The following is a 10,115-nucleotide window of genomic DNA, read 5'->3' on the forward strand; positions in this document are numbered from 1 at the left end:
CAGGCCATGGAAACTGATTGATGAATACACTGAATATATACTGAAAGAAACGGAATTGAAAGAAGATACTGTAGTTTTAAAAAATGAAGGAAGCAACATCAGTACATTATGCTCATGATGTTACTCTCTAATAACTGAAAATGCAAATGATTTTCAAGCTCTAACAAAAATCAAGGAGCATAATGGAAAAAATGGAATTAAGATTAAATATAAAGAAGACCAGGTTCATGACAGCCAGCAGAATCAGTCTTAAATCTGACAATAAAGATATTACAGTGAATAGTTGTTGCCTTTGTAGATTGACTATCAACAGCAAAGGAAATAGCAGTCAAGAAATCCATCGCAAACTATTGTAGCATTTGATAGAGTAGAAATGAAAGCTTTGGGAAAACATATTTAAATACATACTGTATGTGTTTATATCAACAAAAATCATAATCATGCCAGCAATGGTATTCTTTGTCATATTCTATGAAAGCGAAAGCTGGACTTTAAAGAAGCAAGATAAAAAGACATATTGAGTTTTGGTTTCGGACAAAACTCTGGAGAATATTTCGGATAACTAAGAAAAGAAACAAATAGGTCCTTGAGCAAATTAACCATGACTCTTACTCAAGGCACAAGTTAACCAATATCAAATTATATCATACTTTGGACATGATGTCTTATGAAAACACTTACCTAACTGTAGAAGTTTACAGTTGTTAAACCTATAAGACAATCCATATTAAGAAACCAATGCCTTATAGATCAGAACTACTTTTATTATAACAGCTATAGCAACAGAATCTTGCAAACCTAAATGTTATTTTCCCATCCCTCACTTTATCTCTTTCTGAACAAGGGAGGGCTCTGTCTGGCACATTTTCTCAAATTAGTTTCTTGGAACTGGCTCAAAGCCCAGCTTATCTGACCTTGCTTGTTAACGACTTTTCCTCCTGTCCTTTAAGGCCATTCACTATGTCCTCAATAATAATGCTGGGAAATTTGGAGGTAAAGAGAAAAAGAGGAGGATGATCAGAAGCAAGGCAGATGGACTCAGTTACAACAACATTGAGTACACCATTGGAAGACTTGAAGGACCAGGTTAGAACAGATTGCTATGTGGTCACCAAGAGTTGACATTGACTTGATAGATTCTAATCTTTCAATGCTTTAAAATTCATTTGCCTGAATTGATTTTTTAAAAAACTTTCTGGAAGTCATATATGCTATTTGGGGTTCTTGTTGCTCTCTGAATTTGATTGTTTTCTTGCAGATGTTTCATTATCCAACCATGTAACATCATCATGAGCCCACTGAAGAAGTTATGTAGTTGGGTAATGAAACATCTACAAGAAAACAACCAAGCTTAGAGAGCAACAAGGACCTCCACAGTTCAACCTTAATTTACAAATATTCTCTTCTAGTGGTGCTATTCTATGCCCCAGCTGTACAAAAATTCTATTCAATTTATATTTTGACCCTGTGCAGTACTGAAACCAACCATCACGGGAATCTGCAATCAATTAAAAAAAAGGTAAAAGTATATCAGTCAAAAGGATACAAAAGGACAATCCTCAAACCCAATTTGCAGTATAAGCATCAGCTATTATGACTCATTTTAAATGGTGTTTCCTAATAGTGATGTTTAAAACAGAGATAAGCTCCAATTTTCTCCTTCCCTTCCCCTTTTCTCTTTTTGAAATGAAAAACAGAGGACATGAGATAGAGTGATGGGGCCAGGAAGAAAACCTTGAACTTTTTTATAGTGATGCGACTTAAACTCTCTGATACCATAAGAGAAGATGAAACAGCAGTCCAAATGCTGACTTGTTATCACAATTTCCTGTGCTTCCAAAAGCATGTTTGGTGGGACACAGCAGCCTGCTAGGCTGCAAACTCAGCTCTCTCTCTATCTCTATCTCTTTCTCTTTCTCTCTCAACTGAGGAAATTTGGTTTTAAAAGTAAAAGGCTTAAAGCTGCTTCTGCTTATCTCCAAGAACATCTGTTCTCTCCTGATGTCTGAAATTTCTCTTTCTCTTCCTCCCTCTCTCTCTCTCTCTCTCTCTTCATACACACACACAAACACAAAACCTAACTGCATCCCTGGTTTTCCAGTTTTGGTATCCTATATTATATGCAGCATTAATATTGGTTACACGCTGACACTGTTATGAGGTAACCCAATATTTACCTCACCAGTAATAACTGAAGTCTTTCAGCATGTTGTTAACACTCCAGAGGAGAAAACAACTAATAAGGGAAAGGAGCTTTTGGCTACTGTCAGAAACACTGTGAAGCTGATCCATTTGTTGGGTTTGGTTCAGACTCCTGGACTGAGCGCTAAGAAGAACTCATTTTGAGTCTGTACTATAGGTAGTCCTCGACTTACAACCACAATTGAGAACTGAACTTCTGTCACTAAGCAAGGCATTCATTAAGTGAGTCCTGCCAGATTTTACTATCATTTTTTTGGCCACGGTTAAGTGAATCACATAGTTGTTAAACAAATCTAGCTTTTCCAACTGACTTTGTTTATCAGAACCTGGCTGGAAAGTCCTGGGATGCTGCAATGGTCCTAAATTTGAGGACTGGTTATAAGTAACTTTTTTCAGGACTGCCATAGCTTTGAATGGTTGTTAAACAAATTGTCATAACTTGAGGACTATCTCTAGACCCATATCCTTCCCCTCCTCATCTGAGCAAGTACCCTAGGACCTGAGCCCAGGTCATAATGAGGTACCTCACTGAATCCTGAGAAATGGTGAGATTGAGCCCATTAGAAGAAACAAGAGTCAATTGTCAACTAATCTATTAAGGCCCAGCTGGACTTGTCTTCTAATGAAGAGGAGGACATAAAGCCAGAAGTATCCGGTGTTAAGAGTCCTTACTATGACTCCACTCTGGGTGATGCAGATTCAGCAAAGTCTCAGGATTCTGGGCCTATACTTATCGACAACCCTCAGAGTCTGAAGTCCAGCTTCTCAGGCCCACGCTAAAGCATATTTTAAAGCGGGGCTCTCCAAACTTGGCAATTTTGACTTGTGGACTTCAACTCCCAGAGTTCCCCAGGCAGCATGGCTGGCTGGGGAATTCTGGGAGTTGAAGTCCATTAAACCTTAAAGTTGCCAAGTTTGGAGAGCCCCGCTTTAAAGAAACAACAGCAGAGGATTGAACTCAGAAGTCAGATCGACCAGGCAAAAAGTAGGCCAGCAGGAGAGTAGCCTTTAATGAGTAAGGTGCCTCAGCTGTGCATCTGGGCGGTGGCTCTCTTGGCTTATTTATTTCTCTTCCTTCCTCTCTGGGAGAAAATGCTGAAAACAACTTTTCAAGCTTCAGCGCTGTTGCATTTACCTTGCTGCAAATTGAACTATGAATTCTATTTCTCCGTGTCTCTTGCTTTTTTTTTTCCTTGTGGATTTGTCACTTGTTTATTTTATTCCTGATCTCGGCCTGTGCTAAGCCTTTGACTATGTTATAGTTGCTGTCGTTAGGCATAGGTAAAAAGGGTTCCTTGCTTCTAAAAGTTCTGCCTGGGTTTGCACATTAATGGAGAGTGGCAGGCCTCCAGCTTGCTATCTTGTTGGTTGGCTTCCAGCAGAGAGATGGTCAGTTGGGCTTCTATTTTATTTTTTCTCCTTCCTTGTAAAAACCCAGTTTTCTTCTCACACTGCTGCCACATTAATGCAGGCCTTGCCTCCACAATATCTAGCTACATATCAGTGCATCTTAAATATGTCTGCAATGGCAAGTGGCCATCAGCAACATAAATTTGGTGATGTGTTTGTTTATAGCTTCCTAAGCTGCTTGACCTCCAGGAAGGAAAGGATATTCTTCCCTTCTTTTATTCTTATTCTGGGCTGACAGCAAATATCAAAACAGCCAGCAATTGCTTTGAGGTATATTGAGCTGGAGGTATGTCTGAACTGCAGAGCTTCCCTTATCTCTTTAGCTGTTTCTCCAAACTGCTTCCCAGTTTTATTTTCCACAGCCTGCTCTTTATTTGTCATGACTGTATCGGTGGAGAGATAAAATCCGTCTTTTCAGCTGTCCTATTCCTAGGCTAAATATTTTTAGCCTGCAATTCAATGTCCCTCCCAGCCTCAGTCCTTTTATTGTCTGCTGTGGGTCCTTTCTCTTGCAAAATAAACCAAGTGCTAGAAAGCATCTGTAGCTTTTCTTCTACTGCAAAGTTATGGGGATTCTTTTTCTGGTCTTTGTTATTGGGAGGACAAACTCCAATGGCTGCTGTCTCATGTCACATTAAAGTTTGGCAGAGTAAATCAACTTTGGCACAAGGGTTGTGTGATGAAGGATATCTGATAAGCACCCCTTCTAGGTCAAGTTGACCCAACGACAAAAGGAGTGTGTAAGTTCCATTACTGTGTGCTGCTTGAAATTTCAATTGGGTGAATTTTAAGATGGTAACTCTTCTACGTGCATTTACTGGACCACAGGATAGGATTTTAAATGTATTCAGATTGCTATGTCTGATGAATATATTTTAAGGATGTCATCCAGGTAGATAATAGCTACTGTCCAATGACATATGAGCGGACTTGCATTACTACTCTGTGAGTTTTCTGTTCTTCCCTGCACTTATTTATGTATCTCTCACATCTTCTTCAGGTTTTCTGATTTTCTGGGACGGAATTAAAAAGGGGACTGCAGTCATCTGTTCCAGTAGTATATTATGTGATGGACAGATACCAGAATTACCATATTCAGTAAGGGATTATCTGCATTTTATATCAGAGGTTTTAGATGTACCTTTCTAAAAACCATATGTACCACAGGGTCATATGGTGGTAAAAAAAAAAATCACACAATTTTATTTATTAGTTTGATTTATATGCCGCCCTTCTCCGGAGACTCGGGGCGGCTTACAATGCTTTTAAGCAATAGCCTTCATACTTTTGTATATACTTGCTTAGTAGGGCTTTTGCCCCCCCCCCCAAGCAGTGTTCTATTTTGTACAAAGTCAGCTTATTGCCCCCACAAACCGGGTCCTCATTTTACCTACCTCGGAAGGATGGAAGGCTGAGTCAACCTTGAGCCAGGTGAGAATTGAACTCGCAATAATTGCAGGCAGCTGGCAGCTAAATACTATTTTTAACAGTAGTTTAGTCCACTGCACCACCAGGCTCTTAAACGATGGGCACAAGACACAAAGTCCCATTGTTTTCCAACAGATAGAAATTGAATAAATATTAAAAGAAGGCAATGCCACCATTTTGTTCATTTTTATCCCTGCTGTGGACACCCATAACTATTAAATATAATGAAAGGCTTTTGTAAAAGGTAGCTCATGTGACTTTTCTTATGGTGTTTAATGTCCAGGTTCAGGGATGGGAGTGGTTAGTATGGTATAGTCCAGAGATTTATTGTATAAACAAACCCCTGTTTTTTTTTTCAAACAAAGTAGAAACTAGATTTGTATTGGTCTCTTTTTTTTCCTGGACTGTTTGTGGGAAATTGTTTTTTGTACCTTTAAGGCAATGTTGGCAACTGCCTGAACAAGTCCCTAAAGGAGATTTTTTGGCTAGATTTCAGAGTGCTTTGCCATTGCCTCTTTCCTAAGGCTGAAAGAGAGTGACTAGCCCAAGGCCCCATAGTTTTGTGCCCAAGGCAGGACTTGAACTCATGATCTCCTGCTTTCCAGCCTAATGCCTTAACTAGTATACCAAACTGGATATCAGCTTTGGAAGCCATATTAGGCCGGAAGCTTCATTGCTGCCACCTTCTCATATGTGGGAAAGTAGGAGGGGGGATTGAGGAGAGGGGTTGTTAGTAGACATAATAGCATTCTTCCTGTCAGTCAAGGTCAGGGCGATCCAGCATCTGGAGAAGGAGTGGTCAGGGGGCTGGGTTGAGATGGAACGGACGTTGATTGGAGCATGTGATCGACTGGGGAGAAAGGGGATGGTTTTGGGGGTTTTGACTTCCTGAGGGAAAACCCAGGCTTTTCAGATTCGGGTTTTCCCAGATGTGCCAGTTTGCCTATTCTAGTAAAGAGAACTTTAGAAAATGCTTGCTTCCGCGTCTTTACTTAGAGTTGGGGTTTTTCTGGAACGCTGACACTGGATTTTGTGAATTATGTATGCATAGTATTTTATGTACATATGTTATACATGCTATTTATTTCCTTTTCCAGGTAGTCCTTGACTTACAACTACAATTGAGCCCAAAATTTCTGTTGCTAAGTAAGTCATTTGTTAAGTGAGTTTTGCCCCATTTTACCTTTCTTGCCACAGTTGTTAATCACTGCAGTTGTTAAATTAGTAATATGGTTGTTAAGTGAATCTGGTTTTTCCCATTGACTTTGCTTGTCAGAAGGTCACAAAATACAATCATAAGACCCCAGGATACTGCAACGTCATCAATATGAGTCAGTTGCCAAGTGTCTGAATTTTGATCATGTGATCATGGGGATGCTTCAACGGTTGCAAATATGAAAAATGGTCATAAGTCACTTTTTTCAGTGCTGTTGTAACTTCGAATAGTCACTAAATGAACTGTTGTAAGTTGAGGATTACCTCTATAGATCACCATGGCTTTGCATATGGCTATGACTTATTCCTATAGGCTTTTATGGGTTTCTATATCTGTATGAGGGACGCGGTGGCTCAGTGGCTAAGATGCTGAGCTTGTCGATCGAAAGGTCGGCAGTTCAGCGGTTCGAATTCCTAGTGCCACGTATCAGGGTGAGCTCCCATTACTTGTCCCAGCTTCTGCCAACCTAGCAGTTTGAAAGCACGTAAAAAATGCAAGTAGAAAAAATAGGGACCACCTTTGGTGGGAAGGTAACAGCGTTCCATGCGCCTTTGGCGTTTAGTCATGCCGGTCACATGACCACGGAGATGTCTTCGGACAGCGTTGGCTCTTTGGCTTTGAAACAGAGATGAGCACCACCCTCTAGAGTTGGGAACGACTAGCACATATGTGTAAGGGGAACCTTTACCTTTGTTGTTCAATTGTTTCAATAAGTTTCTACAAATTAAGCTTCTTTCTTTCCCCTTTTGTCTTTTGCTTGTTTTAGAGCTTGTGGCTTGCCCTATCAATGACCACTTTTCCAGTTGTCTGGAGGGCTACCTTTTATGGCTGATTATTGCACAAGTTTTAAGGTTTATTAATTTTACTTCTCATTGGTTTGTTCTGGCATGCTTCTAATGATGTCAGAGTCACCTGGGTCAATTATAGCAAGTGTACATACTCTGTAGTACTTCCCACAAGCTATTCCCAGTTCAATATTGTTGCCACTGTAGCAGGGGTGGGTTCTACTTACCTTTACTACCGGTTCGCAACAGGAGAGTGCATGCACACTTCTGCGCATGCACAGATAATCAATTATGATGTCCAGGCAGGTGGGCAGAGCCTCCCACCACTTTTACTACCTGTTCTAAAGAACTGGACAGAACCGGGAGCAACCCACCACTGCACTGTAGTGATGCACACCAGTTTTACCCAACATAGCATAGCATAGAAAATCAGAAAATTTCTGATTTTCTCAAAGCAGGACAGTTATTGGCTAGGATAACCAACTTGCTGAATCATTTTCAGAATTTCTTTATATCCAAGTTTATATCCAAGTTTGTTTATTACCACATTTCATAACCAGCTGAAGTCTACCCTGTTTTCCCCAAAATAAGACATCCCCTGATAATAAGCCCAATCGGGCTTTTGAGCACATGGCAATAAGGCCAAGCGCTTATTTCAGGGTTTAAAAAAATATAAAACAGGGTCTTATTTTTTGGGAAAGACAGTAGAGTTTATGGACTCTCAAGATTTTTTCTTCTTCTTGGCGGTCACCAATTTGCCGACTCACATTGGCTCTGCCGTTGCCAGAGGAGCGCTTCCAAGATGGCCAGGCAATGAGGAAAAAGCTTATGGCCAGTTACAAACAGCTTAGCATAAGTGATGACCACGATTTATTATTTTTTTGTTTCACAAACATCAGATATATTCACGATAAAGAATGAAGTACAGCCCTAAGAGAGACACATAAACAAAATGTATCTTGTAATTAGTAAGTAAATCAGGCGCAACAACTTATTTTCCCCAATATTTGGTCCTAATGTTATGTGACAGAAGAAATGTTTGAAAAAAGATAGAATAATGACACATTTGATTAAACCCTTTTAGGTTACAGTAACACTCATTCTGGGAGTGGCGTTAAGCACATGCTTCTCTTTCCCCCATGAAATCAATGAGCCACTTTTTACTTAATTGGTTACGGGATAAATTTTTCTGTTTGATAAATTGCAGAATATCTCAAACTGCAGTGAGCCTATTCTGAAGATAATTAAAAACAGTTGGACAACTAGTACCGCCTTTAGTGTTGCTCATGGGTGCAATTAATTGCTAGTTGGAAAGAGGGGGTAAGCTTGCCTATTGATAATCTAACATCAGTCTTCTTTGAAAAGCCACACCTCCCTAGATAATGGTATAAAAGTAACGTAATAAAATAACCTTATTTCAGATTTCTTTTGTACTTTGTACTTTTGTACTTAAGATACTTATTGTATCTTATTTTTCCTCTTCGATTTCTATGCAGCTCCCATCAGATTTTGCAGAAGCACAAGCTCAAGTATTAGCTTGGATATAAAAGTTGGAAAATTTGGCAAGTATTTTACTTTCCCTGATTATAAAACTCATACACACAAGTGCAGGAACAGACACAGAGATGTGTGCACACATACATACCTGTACACATAGATATACACAGAAATTTTAAAAAAAGGAATACTTCTAAAGGTTACATGTACAGTGGTTATTATTTTAAGGGGAACGTACAGAAGGAAAGTTAAAGCCTTGTAAAATGCATGAAAAACATTGTATCACAAGAAATCGCAAAAAGCAAAATCATCTGCATTTTTAAAAGGCTCAGATGTTAGGAAAGGATACAATGTTTATTTGTTGTGAATATAAATAGTTGTGAAAATCTGCTGGATCAGATTACTTCTCCTTGTATATAGAGAAATAAACAGTAAATTAACTAATTCCCATATTCCCAAAAAGGCATTTAGTCTACTACCTGGTTATTTGTGGAAAGTAGACTGCCTAGTGTCTAACTTAATTTAATAGTCTAATTTAATAATCAGAATTTCTTCAATCTGTTTTTATCCTAAAATACCAGAACAGTATGCAGAAGAAATAAAAGCCAAAATATGCCACAGTTTAATAATAATATACCCAAAAAAATGATACAGTAAAAACAAATCAATGGCATTAAAAAAGTGTCAAGCAAACAAATACAAGTAAATATAAATCTTCCAAATGTTCCCTTTGAATATAGTCTCCTCTGCTTTTTATGTCTCTGCTCTGTTTTTATTGGAGCAGTTTTAGGTTTCTGTTGTATTATATTTAGGGCATACAGTATTTCATTTTATTTATTCTTTTTTTTTAAATTTGCTATCCTAGTATCTTAGATTGGTGAGTTAAAATGCATTAAATAAAAGCTGCCAGGATGCCACTGCTAAATGCATAAGTTCCATAATACATTGAAAAAAATCCATAGTATCTACGCAGGTAGTCCTCAACTTATGACCACAATTGAGCCCAAAAGTTATGTTGTTAAGTGAGTCGGATTTCCCCATTGACTTTGCTTGTCGGAAGATTGCAAAAGATCATTATATGACTTTGGGACACTGCAAGAGTCACAAATATGAGTCAGTCGTTCAGCATCCAAATGTAAATCACGTGACCATCGGGAAGCTACAGTGGTCATGAGTGTGAAAAATGGTCATGTCACTTTTTTCAGTGTCGTAACTTCAAAGGGTCACTAAATGCACTGTTGTAAGATGAGGACTACCTGTACACAGTTTGTTCCCCCAAATTACTGTTTACATGAGATCACAAACTCCAGGACCTCCATTCTGAGATTGACTTTGTTATGTTATGCCAAAGACCATCTCAATCAGATGTAACAAAATATTTCATTTTCTCTTAGTGGGAATTATAAATGCTCAAATCCAACCCTTGAAATAGAATAGCGTAGAATGGAATGGAATGGAATGGAATGGAATGGAATAGAATAGAATAGAATAGAATAGAATAGAATAGAATAGAATAGAATAGAATAGAATAGAATAGAATAGAATAGAATAGAATAGAATAGAATAACAGAGTTGGA

The 10,115-nt window shown here is 38.6% G+C and overlaps 1 pseudogene; it reads right to left on the reverse strand.

Moving 5' to 3' along the window:
• Window positions 1-7,118: 7,118 nt before the first annotated feature.
• Window positions 7,119-8,329, reverse strand: LOC139310340 (large ribosomal subunit protein eL30-like; annotated as a pseudogene).
• Between the last annotated feature and the right edge of the window lie 1,786 nt (window positions 8,330-10,115).

Source organism: Pituophis catenifer, unplaced genomic scaffold (genome assembly GCF_029215685.1).
Source record: "Pituophis catenifer annectens isolate HBS135680 unplaced genomic scaffold, rPitCat1.0.hap2 SCAF_2, whole genome shotgun sequence".
Classification (NCBI taxonomy): domain Eukaryota; kingdom Metazoa; phylum Chordata; class Lepidosauria; order Squamata; family Colubridae; genus Pituophis; species Pituophis catenifer.